Source organism: Pinus tabuliformis, chromosome 3_2 (genome assembly GCF_031772625.1).
Source record: "Pinus tabuliformis cultivar Carrire ecotype Pingquan chromosome 3_2, CPIR1, whole genome shotgun sequence".
Classification (NCBI taxonomy): Eukaryota; Viridiplantae; Streptophyta; class Pinopsida; order Pinales; family Pinaceae; genus Pinus; species Pinus tabuliformis.
In genome coordinates this window covers 508,284,473-508,298,329 of record NC_142302.1, presented here as the reverse complement: position 1 = coordinate 508,298,329, position 13,857 = coordinate 508,284,473, and positions in this window count along the sequence as shown.

Sequence of the window (13,857 nt, the reverse complement as noted above, 5' to 3'; positions counted from 1 at the left end):
TTTTTCGGAAAGATACTTTGATGATAGAGCAAAGGATTTCTGTGAGTTGCAGATAGGTTCCATGACATATGATGAGTATACTAGTAGGTTCTTAGAGCTATTAAGATATGTGCCTTACCTCAAGGAGGAGAAGGTTAAGGTTCATAGATTCATCAATGAACTTCCAGTAGCATACAAAGGCCAGATTGAGTTCGAGAATCCTAGATCATTGGAGGAGGCCATTCGAAAGTTGAAACATTGTTATGAGCAGTTGAAGTGCAAAGTTGAGCCTAAGCATGACTTGGAAAGAAATGAGAATGCTAAACGAAAATGACCAACAAAGCAAGGAAGACCTCAAGATGAAAACGAGAAAGAAAATGTAGTTCTTTACAAGAGGTTCAATAAAACTAAGAAAGTACATGGATAACAGTAGGCTATAGGTAGTGGTAGCGAACCATTGCAGTGATAGATATGTGGTGAGGATCATCGTAAGAGGGATTTTCCATAGTATCAGAGTGGTAGTATACCCCAGATCTATAATGCTCAAGAGGCACATATAGTTGGTGATGTTAGTCATAACATTCCTCAGATCTATTCATTTATGGACAATAGGTAGGTGAATCATTAGGCATATATCATTGAGATGGACGGTAAGTTTTGTGATCAAGTTGTTTCTATTTTGATTGATCCTAAATCTAGCTGTAATTATATTAATCCTAACCTCGTGGATAACTGTGGTTCTAGAAAATAAGTTCATTCATAATCTTTGTTGGTGCAGTTGGCTACAAGTACAAAGAAGAGAGTTCACCATTAGGTGAGAGCTTGTGCATTTGAGTTAAATAGTATGCCTACAACAACACATTTGAATGTACTACCATTCGTATTGTATAGCTACTTTTGGGTATGGATTGGATGTACGTTCACAAGACCAAAGTGGATTGCTTCGACACGGACATTGAGTCTACAGATGATAGTGGTGAAAGAGAACTTTGTAGGGGAAGAAGAACCCTACATTAGTTAGCATGGTGACATCTATGCAAGGAAAGTGTAGTCGTAGGAAAGGGTGCAAGTTATTTTCAGTGCACAATTTTAGTGATATGGGTAAGGAAGTTGAGGATCCAGATGAGTGGAGGAGGTACCTAGTTTTACAATAGTTCAAGGATGTATTTCCTAAGGATATTACAAGGTTGCCACCTCATAGGGAGCTAGACTTCTTTATTGAGTTAGTGCCATGGGTAGCTCTAGCATCAAAGGCACCTTACTAGATGAGCACACCTGAGCTGGTAGAGTTGAAGTTATAGTTAAAGGAGATGCCTGACAAGGGCTACATTAGGCCAAGTGTATTGCCTTGGCATGAACCAATGTTGTTCGTAAAGAATAAATATGGTACTCCCATATTGTGCATTTGCTATAAGGAGCTTAACAAGTTAATGATCAAGAACATGTACCCAATGCCAAGGATTGGGGACTTTTTTGACCAATTGAAGGGAGCTGCAGTGTTCTCTAAGATGGACTTAAGATCAGGATACCATCAGGTACACATGAAGGAAGAAGATATCTTCAAGACTACAATGCTCCAACTACATTTATGTGTTTGATGAATAGTGTGTTGTGCCCTTATCTAGACAAGCTTGTTATTGTATTCATTTAAAACATACCGGTATATTCTAAAAATGAGGAAGAACATGACGAACATTTAGTAGCAATGTTGAGATTGCTAACAGAGCATTAGTTTTATGCTAAGCCTAGCAATTGCATCTTCTTTTAGACTGAGGTACATTACTTGGGACATATCAATTCTAAGGACGGCATAGCAGTAGATCTAGAAAAAAGATACGGGTCATCATGGAGTGGGAAATTCCTAAGAATGTGGATGAGGTGAGGTCATTTATGAGTTTGACAAGTTACTACAGGAGGTTCACCAGGAACTTCTCACACATTGTGTATCCTATCACATTATTGTAGAGGAAAGGTAAGAAGTTCAAATGGACATAAGAATGTGAGGTTTATTTTGAGTAGCTTAAGCAGTTTTTAACACATGCACCAGTACTAAATATTGCAAATCCAGACGAGGAGTTTGTAGTGTGTACATATTCTTGCAAGAGAGGACTTGGTAGATTTCTCATGCAATAAGGATAGGTAGTGTGCTACGAGTCAGGGAAACTAAATAAGCATGAGCAGAACTAACTGATGCATGATCTTGAGCTAGCAGTGATCATACATGCATTGAATATGTGGAGGCACTATCTTCTTCGGAGGAGGTTTGTACTGATGAGTGACCATAGTGGGTTGACGTATTTGTTTAGGCAAGCTAGATTGTTGGCCACCCTCAGTGAGTTCGACTTCAAGATCATATAGGGAAGGAGAACCGGATTGCAGATGCTCTTAGAAGAAATGTATAGGTAAATCATATAACAACTATGAGCTCTTATGGGACAGAGTTATACGATAGGATCTTGCAGGCAGAAGAGCGGGATGACAAGTACATGGAGATCATGCACAAGTTACAATAGAGTACAAGTATAGGTGCAAGTATAGGTATCACAACAAGTGTTGGTGTAGATACAGGTATAGGTATAGGTACAAGTGCATGTATTAGTGATCAGGATGCAGACTATCATCTCACATTAGATGGCTTAGAGAGATTTAGGGACGAGATCAATGTGTTGAATTGTAGTGATCTCAAGAAGCTTATCTTTAGGGAGTTTCACACTAAGCCATACTCGGGTCATCCAAGATATCAAAAGATGCTGATGATGGTGAAGAAGTTATACTATTGCCTGAATCTGAAGAAAGAAGTGGCAGAGCCTATGACTAGATTCTTAGATTTTCTGCAGGTAAAGGTGAAATGCAAGCATCCAGGTGCTTTACTACATCCTATTGCAATTCTGGAATGGAAATGGGAGGTCATTTCCATGGATTTCATTACAAGTCTTCTGAGGATAATGAGGCAGCATGATTTTATTATGGTCGTGGTTGAAAGGTTGTGCAAGGTAGCTCACTTCATTCCAATGAAGACTACATATTCCACTAGTGAGGTATCACATGTATTCATGAGAGAGATAGTGAGATTTCATGGTGTTCCAAAGAAGATTGTGTTAGACATGGATGCAAACATCACTTCCAAGTTCTAGAAGGAGCTATTTGTAGGCTTGTTATAGAGTATTTTGTCATATCTCCTGCACTTCCCTGTGACATACCCTGACATTATTGAAACATGACCATTATATAGTGTACTCATCCAAGTATACAACTCAGAATCCTCCTAACACTTTGATTGGAAAATTCCTTGAGCTTTCCCTAAAGAAATAGATCTTAAAACAATAAAATGAGGATCATCGCTCTTATAAGGCTTAAAATAACGATGGTTTCTTGTTGCACTGTACTTGACTAGCAATGGCATCACTCTATTCCCTTGCATACCCATGATGGTCCCAAAAGGGTAATTTTCCCAAAGAGGATGAGAAGCTTCATGATCTAGAAGCTTCTAGAGCGACAAGCTAGAGGTTTTTTTGCATAGATGAGGTCGAATGCTCTCATCTTGGCCTCTTGGTCTTGTCCTTGTGAGCTACCTCCATGAGATAAGGACCTAATCCTATCCTTGGAGAAGTCTTAACTCCCTTTCCCAGCATATAAATTCATCCTCTCCCATTCCCAAACAGTTGGTCTATGTCTAGTTACACCCTTATACTAAGCTTGTACCTAGAGGCTATTCATTAGACTTGGAGAAGGAGTGCTTGGAGAGTTCTTGGCTTGGACTTGGATTACCACTCAAGGACAACCTTTCAACATCAAGGCTTAGGTTGTAAGCTTCCCTTTATTTCTTAATAATATACAAATCCTGGTTCATCTTCCCAAAATATATATGTTCATGTATCATTTAGCTTGACATTACTTGATCATTTAAGTAGGTTGTTATTGGATTTGCTATTGGGTTGGGCATCCTTTATCATGTCCTGATCACTTATGTAGGTACATAAACACTCAGAGAAGTAGGCACAATTCCGCGACACAAGCAGTTCGAGGACCTCAACAAAGGAAATTAGAATAACATCAGAATGAGGTAGGTCATCTCTTTTGTTCTTCTTTTCAATTATAACCTAGGAAGATCTTTATTTATTTTCACTTCAGTTTCTAGAACCACTCATTTGGCTAGAGGGATCGTATCTATCCGTACACAGGATTACCGTTTTCAACAAAATGGCAACTCCACTAGGGAGCCTATGATCCTTCCCTTCTCATTCTTAACCTTGCCTTTTGACAAGTTTGATCAACCATTCATTCTTAGACTTAATTGATTGTCCGTAATCATTCTCACTTTCTGGTAGATGCTTGAAGGTTGTTGATTTGAGTTGTTCTATAAGATTTTGTGTTTTTTCTTTGTTTTTCTTTCCCATAACCTTTTTATCCCTAACAGTCACAATGATATCGTGGGTTTTTTTATTACAGAAGCAATGATATCATGGGTTTTTTTATTACAATAGCGATGATCATTGCTTTTCTCTTAACAAGTGCGATGATTGTAGAAGTTAAACAAATTTAGGTTTTGTCTTCTTGTTTTCAGTTCTTTCTTCATTCCCCTAGTGATTTACCAGTGTGATCTTAGTTTACTCTTTTATTGTCTGATTGCAATCCCCTTTTAACTTAGTTTGAGTATGTTTGAAGTTTGATTAGCCTTTTAGGATTTCTAGGTCTTGAAGGTCATCCTTCATCCACTCGATGGTCTTCTCATCAGAGATCAACTACTTGTGTTAAAGAGTTTTTTGTATGTTTGGACATCCTTCGCATATCACTTTTGGTTCTTGTTTGTTAAGTTGTTTTCATTAATGTTGGATTGAGTAGATACTATGAAAGTTGCTTCAGCTATGTTTGACAAACGATAGATTACAAATTGATTGTCTCATTTGAATTGAAAGGAAGTGTTTGCTTTGAGTTTTGTGTTTCGAAAAGTGAAAGTGAAAGTGTTTCTCTTTTGGTAGTTTTCGAGGAATTTTTTGTTACATTCAAATAATCAATTTGAAAGATATTTCCATGTTTGTCGGCATGCTTGCATTCTCTTTTACTTTTTGCACTAGATTACATTGATTGCATTAAAGTGAAAAGAAAAACAAAATCATCATTATATCTTAAGCTAGTCTTTTTTTAAGGTTTGTTTTGGCATTGCACTTTCTTGTGATATGAGAAATTATATTTCATGTTTTTTGATTTAGCATTTTAATATTGTCATCAGTGAATTTTTGCATTGGTTTGATGCATGATTTGAGTGATTTCCTTCCCTACATAGATAGCTTTCATCGAATTGAAGGATTTCATTTCATCATCTACCTGCATTTTAGGAATAGGTAACATTGTTAAGGCCTTGAAATTGAAACATAATTTCAAGATCAAGTTTAAAATCTATCAATTAATCTAAGTAGAATTTGAAACATTAATGTTGATACTTAGTGGTATAGGCTAGAGACATGTTCCGACATCTATAAAAATTATAAGTTTTCATTCACATCGGCATTAGAAAGTGCTAGCATGGACTTGTGCTCTCCGTACCATCGTGTGTATAAAGGGAGACCCCCATAGGTTGCAAACCTTTATCCATAGGAAGCTGAGTCTGCCACCCTGTAAACATGGTACACCAAACCCAGCATTTGGGAAGATCACCTACATGTGTGTCAAGTCCTTGGTAAATTTATTTGTTGAGCTATATATTTTAGTTCTCAGTTACTTGGTACTCCTTTTACCTAGATTCACCTGAGTAGTCATTTCGATCTTTTCTTACTTTTTAAATTTGAAATGACCATTGAGAAACTCGTCCTTTCAATCTCACTAAACCATCGAAAGTGACTAGATTCACCTTTTCATTCTTGTCTCGACTCTTAAAACATGAAAAGGAAAAGTTTTTGTTTCTAAAAATAACTGCCTGCGATAAACATGTTGAACACAAGCAATCGCTTCTTGGACCAATATTGAGTAATTCCTTGTTAATTTCAATATTGTTAAAAATCCCTCAATGAATCTCCTTTCCTTTTTTAATTTTGGGAGGACGTCATTGTGGATGAACCATTGAGTTCATCTGATAGTTCTCCTTCATTATCTGATACTGGAGGGTCCTCCCAAGGAGTTCATCAGGAGCTTCCTCAGTCACTTGAAGGTCAAGATTTTGAACTTGGGATTATTGCAAGCAGCCAAACTATGTTTTCTTGTCCACCTCCATCGGATTCCTGGTCACCTCAATAATTTAATCCTAATACCCCTGATAATCCTATTCAGATCCCAGAGAGTTTGCATACTCCTGAGGGTCCACAGAGGCTTGTTATCTATTCTTCGAATCCGTTATTTGATTCTAATGTGATATGTCCTTACCGTCCTTACAGTCCTTGTGATCGACCTGGTATTCCTTTGGAGTTATCTCCTCATACATCTTGGGTTCTTCATAAGCATTTGTTTCCATCTATGGAGTCAGAAGGTGAGATTCCAACCTCTTCTCTGGGTCATTAGGAGGTTTCCGCTACCCATACTCCTCATGTCGATGATGAGAAAGGATATGAATTTCCTCCAGAAGGCTTTCCTTATACAGGAAGAGACCCATATCTCACCTTTGAAACTAGTGGACCCATGTTGCCACCTGGTTATACAACGTTAGCTCAGTTAGTTTCAGGTACTCCGCATGCTTCGTCATTATATCAAAACCCCATTTGGTTTTCAAATTCTATGCCTACATCTCGTCCGTTCATCCTAAACGCGACCTCTCGAACTTTTGTACAACCTATTGTCACCTTAGTTCTTGTTCAACCTACAATTCGATCATAGCCTATCTCCTTGTTTCAACCAATCCTTCTGGTATAACTGACTATTTTAGGTCAGGTTTCAGTTAGTTCTTATACCTCTCTGTCAAGTGTATAAAATGTACCACCGCCTAGGGGACAAGATCTAAATAATCCTCTTGTGTTAAGTGAAACCAATGTGAGTGGATTACAAACTTACTTGGTTGGAGTGAATGAAGCTTACTATGGGTAGTATTCCTAACCCTGTTGGTCAATCGAGGTCACGGGACATCTAATATCAACAACCATTTATAGCTTAATTTCCACTCCAACAGGTTTATGTCGCATATGGTTCGCAAGCCTTGGTTAATTCATCTTAAATTCCTCAAGCAGGAGCTTATGTACAACCTAGTCAATCTACTATTCCTGGTGGATATGGTCAGATTCAATTCGGGAATTATCAATATCCATAGGGTGTATCCCAAGGAACTCTCAAGTAGCCCTTGCAGTAGCAAGGATGACCTTTGCAGCCGTAAGGTCAGCCTTTGCAGTAGCAAGGGAAAACATTGGAGCAGCAAGGGAAGCTATTACAACAATAGTGATATGATATTCACCCTATGAGTGCCATCAGTTAAAGATTTATTAAACTAAAGGTATTATAGACTCATGTGCTGGTGTGTGTGTTCTGTGTTATTGAAACAATAGATTGATCAGATTGCCAATACACAGAAAATGAAACGGAAAGACAGCAGAGAAATATAGTAAGCAACACAGAGACACAAACAGTTTTAATAAGGAGTTCACCCTATTCTCCAGGGCTACGTCTCCGGTCTAGCTTTAGTGGTGGCCTTGTTTTATTGTGTCTTTCAGTAGAGAAAATATAATACAAGTACTCAATATGAGTTCTCCTTAAGCAGATTTTGCTCAGCAGGGTGGTTCTTGGATTCCCCAAGCCACTTGGAGTACACAGACTCTTCTTCTTCCTACCAGCTCTGTGACCCTTGGTCTACAATGGAAAGATCAAAATGTGATGCTTAGTCTGGACAGATTCCTCTATGGGAAGGCTTGAATCTTCAAGCTCTCTAGTGCTCGACACTGCCTCTGGTCAACTCAGCCCTCTGTCTCTTCTACTTGGCTTTACTGTTCTCTATGTTCAGTCCTCCTCTCGGGGTTCAATGTTCACTGTCTCTCTTGGTTGCTTGGACTCTCTCAATTCTGATTCCAATCTAGCTGATTTGAATGTCTCTGTTCACAGCTTTAGCCATTCGATCCCTATGCCTATTTGGTTCCTCTTCCACCTATGTCGATTCACCTTTTGCAGCTGCACTTGGAGTTCCCTGTGTTCGACGTCATCATGAATGCTCAGGGAGTGGCCAGTTGTCCTCCTCTAAATGGTTCCATCATGCTTCATCAGTTTGTTTCTTCAGTTACGTCGTGGATGCGTTATTCCTCCATTGTGGCTGTCAAATAGATTCCAAATCCCTTTAGAACGTGGCCTAATTCCCTGTCGATTCCCCTTCTTTCCATCCGGCGCAATCTCAGCCGTCTGATCTGGGCCCGCCCAGATCCAATGCCATATGCACGTTTCGCGCGGTTGACTTGTTTGACCGATAGAGCGTGATCAACGACAATTTTCTCTCACCTCTACCTGCCATGCATCGATCGGTCTATGGAATCGCTCCGCTTCTGTCCAAAACCTCCTACCGTTCAAGGGTGCCCCAATCAACACCGCTAGTTTCTGGAGAATGGGTCCCGCCTTTTGTACTTTAGCGCTTTTACCTTTTCCCACCCACGGTCCTCTGATTCCCCCACATGACCGGGTGCTCGGGATTTACCATTTTGGCCCTGTTTTCTTAGCAATGTGCGATTAGCACTAATTGTGCATCAAAAACTTCACCCTTTATCCATTTCGGGGCTCCCAGTGGCTACTTTGGCCTCTTGCGCGGTCTCCATGGGCCTCGATCAATGCGCTTTGACCGAGGTCCTCATTGCTCCACGTTGGCTACCATGGCCACTGGTTACAAGGTGTAATTGATACTATTTTGGATTTCATTAGAGATTTTTTCCACCTGATTTAGTCATGGTTCTCGATAGTCTTTCTATGGATCCACATTGGATCACATCCTCTATACCGAAAAAGTTTTTGGACCACCGAAAGTTGGTTTTCAAGCATTGACTAAGTGAGGATATTGTTTCTTCACTTGTCCAATCTCAATCCACTTTGCGCTGCTTGGCTTTGAACCTTTGAGCACAATCCTGAGGTACTCAACTTCTCCCTTGCGCATTGTCCTCACCTTCCTATCTAGCGCTATGTCTTCCTGCAACTCATTGAGGTATTCAGGTAGCAGGTCATCAATAGAAGGCAATTGACTTTGCTCTTTAGGGTCCTCAATTATTGAAGGTTCAAACAATCTCAAACAGTCTACATTTACGACTGAGTAGATGTGCATGTAAGCTGGTAGATCAAGGCGAAAAACATTTTCACCAATCTTCTCAAGTATTCTAAAAGGTCCATACCTGATAGGCTTTAGCTTTTTACCTTCACCTTACATCCTGTCCTTGCTGATATACAGCTAGACTTGGTCTCCAACTTGAAAACTATGCTCCATCTGATGCTTATCATGCCTAGCCTTATACTTGGCCTGGCTCTTTTCCATCTATTCCTGTACTACCTGATCGATCTCTTGGATCTGTTCAATGAACCTAGTTGCCTTATCCACATCACTATGCCCATCAACCATGGTATCTTTACCAAAGACAAAATACAAAGGAGACCTTGGTGTGAAACCAAATCAGGTCTCAAAAGGAGATCTCTGTGTAGAAGAGTGTTTGGCTCTGTTGTAAGCATGCTGCACATAACACAAGTGTTCATCCCAAAGCTTAGGATATTTGCTGCAATAACCTCTCAGTAACTGAATCACAGTCTTGTTTACTACTTCTGTCTGGCCATCTATTTGGGGATGAAAAGTTGTGCTTTTCTTTAACTTGGTGTCCATCAGTTCCCACAGACTAGAGCAAAACTTCCCAACAAATCGGGTGTCTCGATCATATACAATGGAAGTGGGTAATCCAAAATGAACGCATACATGTTCAAAGAACAATTTTGTAGTTTGTTCAACTATGACCTGTTTACTACAAGGTATCAAAATGCACATTTTGTTGAACCTATCCACAAAAACATATAGATAATCATGACCTTTCCTAGATTTAGGTAGTCCTCCTACAAAATCCATGGAAATGCTTTCCCAAGGGTGAGAAGGAACTGGAAATGGAGTGTACAAGCCTAGTTTGCTATTGCTAGGCTTGCTTTTAGCACACATGGCACACCCTCTTACATATCTAGAAACTGTCTCATTCATTTTTGGCCAATAGTAGAATCTTTGCAGCTGTGCAACTGTTTTGCTTACCCCAAAGTGACTTGATATCAGAGAAGTGTGTGCTTCTCTAATTATCTTTATCCTCTCAGTTTGTTGAATGCACAGTTTCCGACAATGGTATAAGAGTCGGTCCTTTATATGATAGTCCAATTCTTCTATTCTTTTGCCTTGACTCAAAGTTCCATATACATCTTTAAAGTCCATACCTGTTGTGCCCTACAACAACCCCCCATTTCATAACAATTTTATCACAAACAATTTACATATGAAATGGGTCCCTTTTAAAATTTTTAATCGGCATTAATAAACTTGTTCAAATAAGGTATGATAATCAAATGAATTTATGCAAAAAACCCTTATTGAGCAAGTGATAAGCAATTTTTGGTTAAGTCCAAAGAAGTAATCGCAAGTTCGGTTGCCATCTTAGTTTTTCCCGATGCGATATCGCTATCGGCCATCGGCAATAGCAAATGCACACACAAAAGGGCACATACCTTTTCCCCGATGCGACGCGATATCGGCGATCGGCTATCGGCATGCCACTATGTCATGTGAAAAATGTTTTAACACTCCGGCCCGATGCGATATCGGCTATCGGCATTCGCTAAAAGCAATTGATACACATTTGGGGGTTATGTTCGCGCGCCGAATGCGATATCGCAATCGGCGTTCGCTAAAAAACTTTCCCAAGTGATAACGCCACACACACACTTCCGATGCGATATGATGACGCATAATGATGACCTCAGTTCCAAAAGGTGATTATTTCAAAGCATTAAAGTTATATTTAAAATCGATTTGACAAAATCACAGATTTCAAAAAACCGTTAAGTAAAGGGATAAGGTAATGCATGCGTATTTAAAAGCTTTGCCCCTTCGAATTAACGAGCAATTACGATTAGACCTTTGAAAGATCTATTACACGCTTTAAGGAGTCATTCGGTTTAATAACTTAAGTAATGGTCATTTATGAAGCTGTAGGCCGTAAAATCACCATTATTACATCTACGGTGCCTGCTAAAATCATTAAATCCGCAGCCTCTTTTAGGAATAATCTCGCCACGCTTCAAATCATATATTTATCCCGTTATGGATTGTCATTGTTATTTCTTTGTTACGATTCCTCTTGCACTTGTGTAGAATTCGACTAACGAGAGAAGTCTGAATATGATGGGAAAAAAGTCCAAGAAGATGGCAGGTTCTACTGCGACACCTGCCTCAGGCCAAGCTGCTACACCTTCTAGGAAGGGCTTAATCTCAGATACTACATGCACTGGTCTTACTGGTACTACATGGCAAGGGACATACAATTTGCTAGAAGGAGAACAACCAGAAGTGATAGTAACGGAGGCAAGTGTGGATGAATTAAGAAAATCTGAGGCAACTCTTAAAGATTTGGCTGACTCTTTTCTGCACAGAATAGCAGCCAGAGAACAAGTCCTGCCTTATACTGATGTGGTACGTTGGGCAATTGAAGAAGTTCCTCTCACTAATAGAACCTTCGTTTCTAAGGATAGAAGGATTTTCGGCTCCTTCAAGCCTGAAGACTTAAGACAAATGTATCATTTGCCCAATCCCGAGCAAGTCTATAACAGAGCATTTGTGGAAAAATTTGCCAGAGAGAATGAATCACCAGCCGAACCTCTACGAGAGTGGAGGCAAAATCCAGCAAAACACAAACAGGATATGTCGGGTAAGTACTCCAATGCCTCTCTGGCTTCACCTTACTGCTATGCTGGAATTATGATGTGTAGATTGTGGGGATTTCATGATTCTGCAAATATCCATGTTGATATGGTTCCCTTAATGGAAGCGGCCGTTAATAGTATAATTATGGATTGGGCCACTATCCTGTCTGATAAGTTGGTCCTAGCTATTCGTGAGTTTAGGGCCAAAACCAGAGTCTCTGAGAGAAAAATCCCACCTTTTTATTACTCTGCATACATTATGGATGCCCTTTGTTTTAATTCTGAGTTTCCTGTCCTTGGTTGGAGATGGACAACCCATGACCCAACACCTATTCATTTGTATCATCGTAAATTGTGGAAACCTTCTCACAAAGATCATTTATACCAAATTTGCAATGGTTTTATGGTTCCCGTTCACTATTCTATTTTTGACAGACCTATCCCTAGGATTTCCTATGAAGCCTCTTTTGACCTGCCAGCCGTAGCCCATTGGTTCGGCGAAGAATGTTTTTCTTATATCAGAGTTTTTGGAAGCAAGGCCAGGCCACATGTTCTTCCCGTATACATCCCAAACAAACTGTTGGCCCGAGAAATCTCTTATCAGATAATGTCTGAAGGTGTTACCCAAACTCTCAAAGAGGAGAAGAAGAGAGGATGGCCATCGTTTCCTTTAAGAATTGGAGTTTATACGCTGCTAAATTATAAACATGCAGAAAAGGAAGCAGCAAAACTCCAAATGCTATCTCTAGTTTCTATTCCCAACAGACTCTATGACCCGAACAAGGCTGCTTTCATTGCCTTGGAACAGGCTAAGCTGAAAAAGGTGGTTCACCAAGAAGACCAGTTTGACGACCTGTTCATGGGTGCTGATTCAATAAGCCAAGTCAAACAACTTGCTGCAATGAGATATGAAGATATGGAATTAACTGAATTTAATAAACTTAGAAAGCAAAGGTTGCAAACTTTGCCTCTAAAGTTATTATCTACAACCCCAACTTCATCCTCAAGCGAGCCTGATCAGCCAGAAATAAATTTACCTCCCGTTACAATTAGAGAACAGGAGGAAAGTCAGAGAAAACTACAGGCAGAAAGGCAGCAAAAAGCACAAATTGAACAAGAGCAGAGAAGGCAAAGGGAGATAGAAGAACAGAGAAGGCAAAGGGAGATAGAAGAACAGAGGAAACGAGAGGAAGAAGAAAAAATAAGGAAAGAACTGGAAGATAGGCAGAAAAAGGAATTGGAGGAACAACAACGGAGAATACAAGAGGAGCAACAGCAGAAGGCATTCGAAGAACAACAGAGAATTGAAAAAGAAAAAGAACAGAGTAAGCAAATCTCTGTCGATACTGAATTGATTGAGGAATGGAACCAATTTGATTCCATTATAAGTGGTAAAGAAGCCTCCAAAGACTCAGATGCCTTAAAGACTCCCGATATTACTGTTTCTCCGGTTCTTGAAGGAACCAGCGGCCCACCCACAGTACAGAATGTTGAAGAAGTTACTCAGAATCCATCTGATCAAGTTGATCTTCAGGTAGAGGAAATTCCTCCTCTAGACATTTTCTACAGCCCTAAGCATAAAGCCGTTGTAAGACGCTCAAGGAAGAGGCGAAGGCTTGATCAACTTTCTGTCTCAAATGAGCAAACAGTCACGGGCAATGTCGTCTGGAAGGGAGAATTAAGTCCCTCTGAAGATTTGACAAAGCTGTCGCAATTTGCGGGAGCTTATTCAGCAGCAACCATTGACAAAGCATCCGAAGTGAGTCTTCTTTTGAAGACTAAAAAGCATGAAGTATATGCATTGCAAGCAGAAGTGATAGAGGCAAAGAATAAAACGACACAGGCGGAAGAACAATTGCTGGCTCAACAACAAGAGAATCATTTGTTAATCCAGCAAATTGAAAAACTAAGGATAGACCAAAGTGACATTAAAGCACGTGAATTAGCAGAGGCATTATCACAGTTGGAAGCATCAAATGAGCTGTTAATGAAATCTAAAGAAGATCAAATAGTTCAGCTCTCAGCACAGCTTGAAGGTATTAAAGGCGCCAAGAG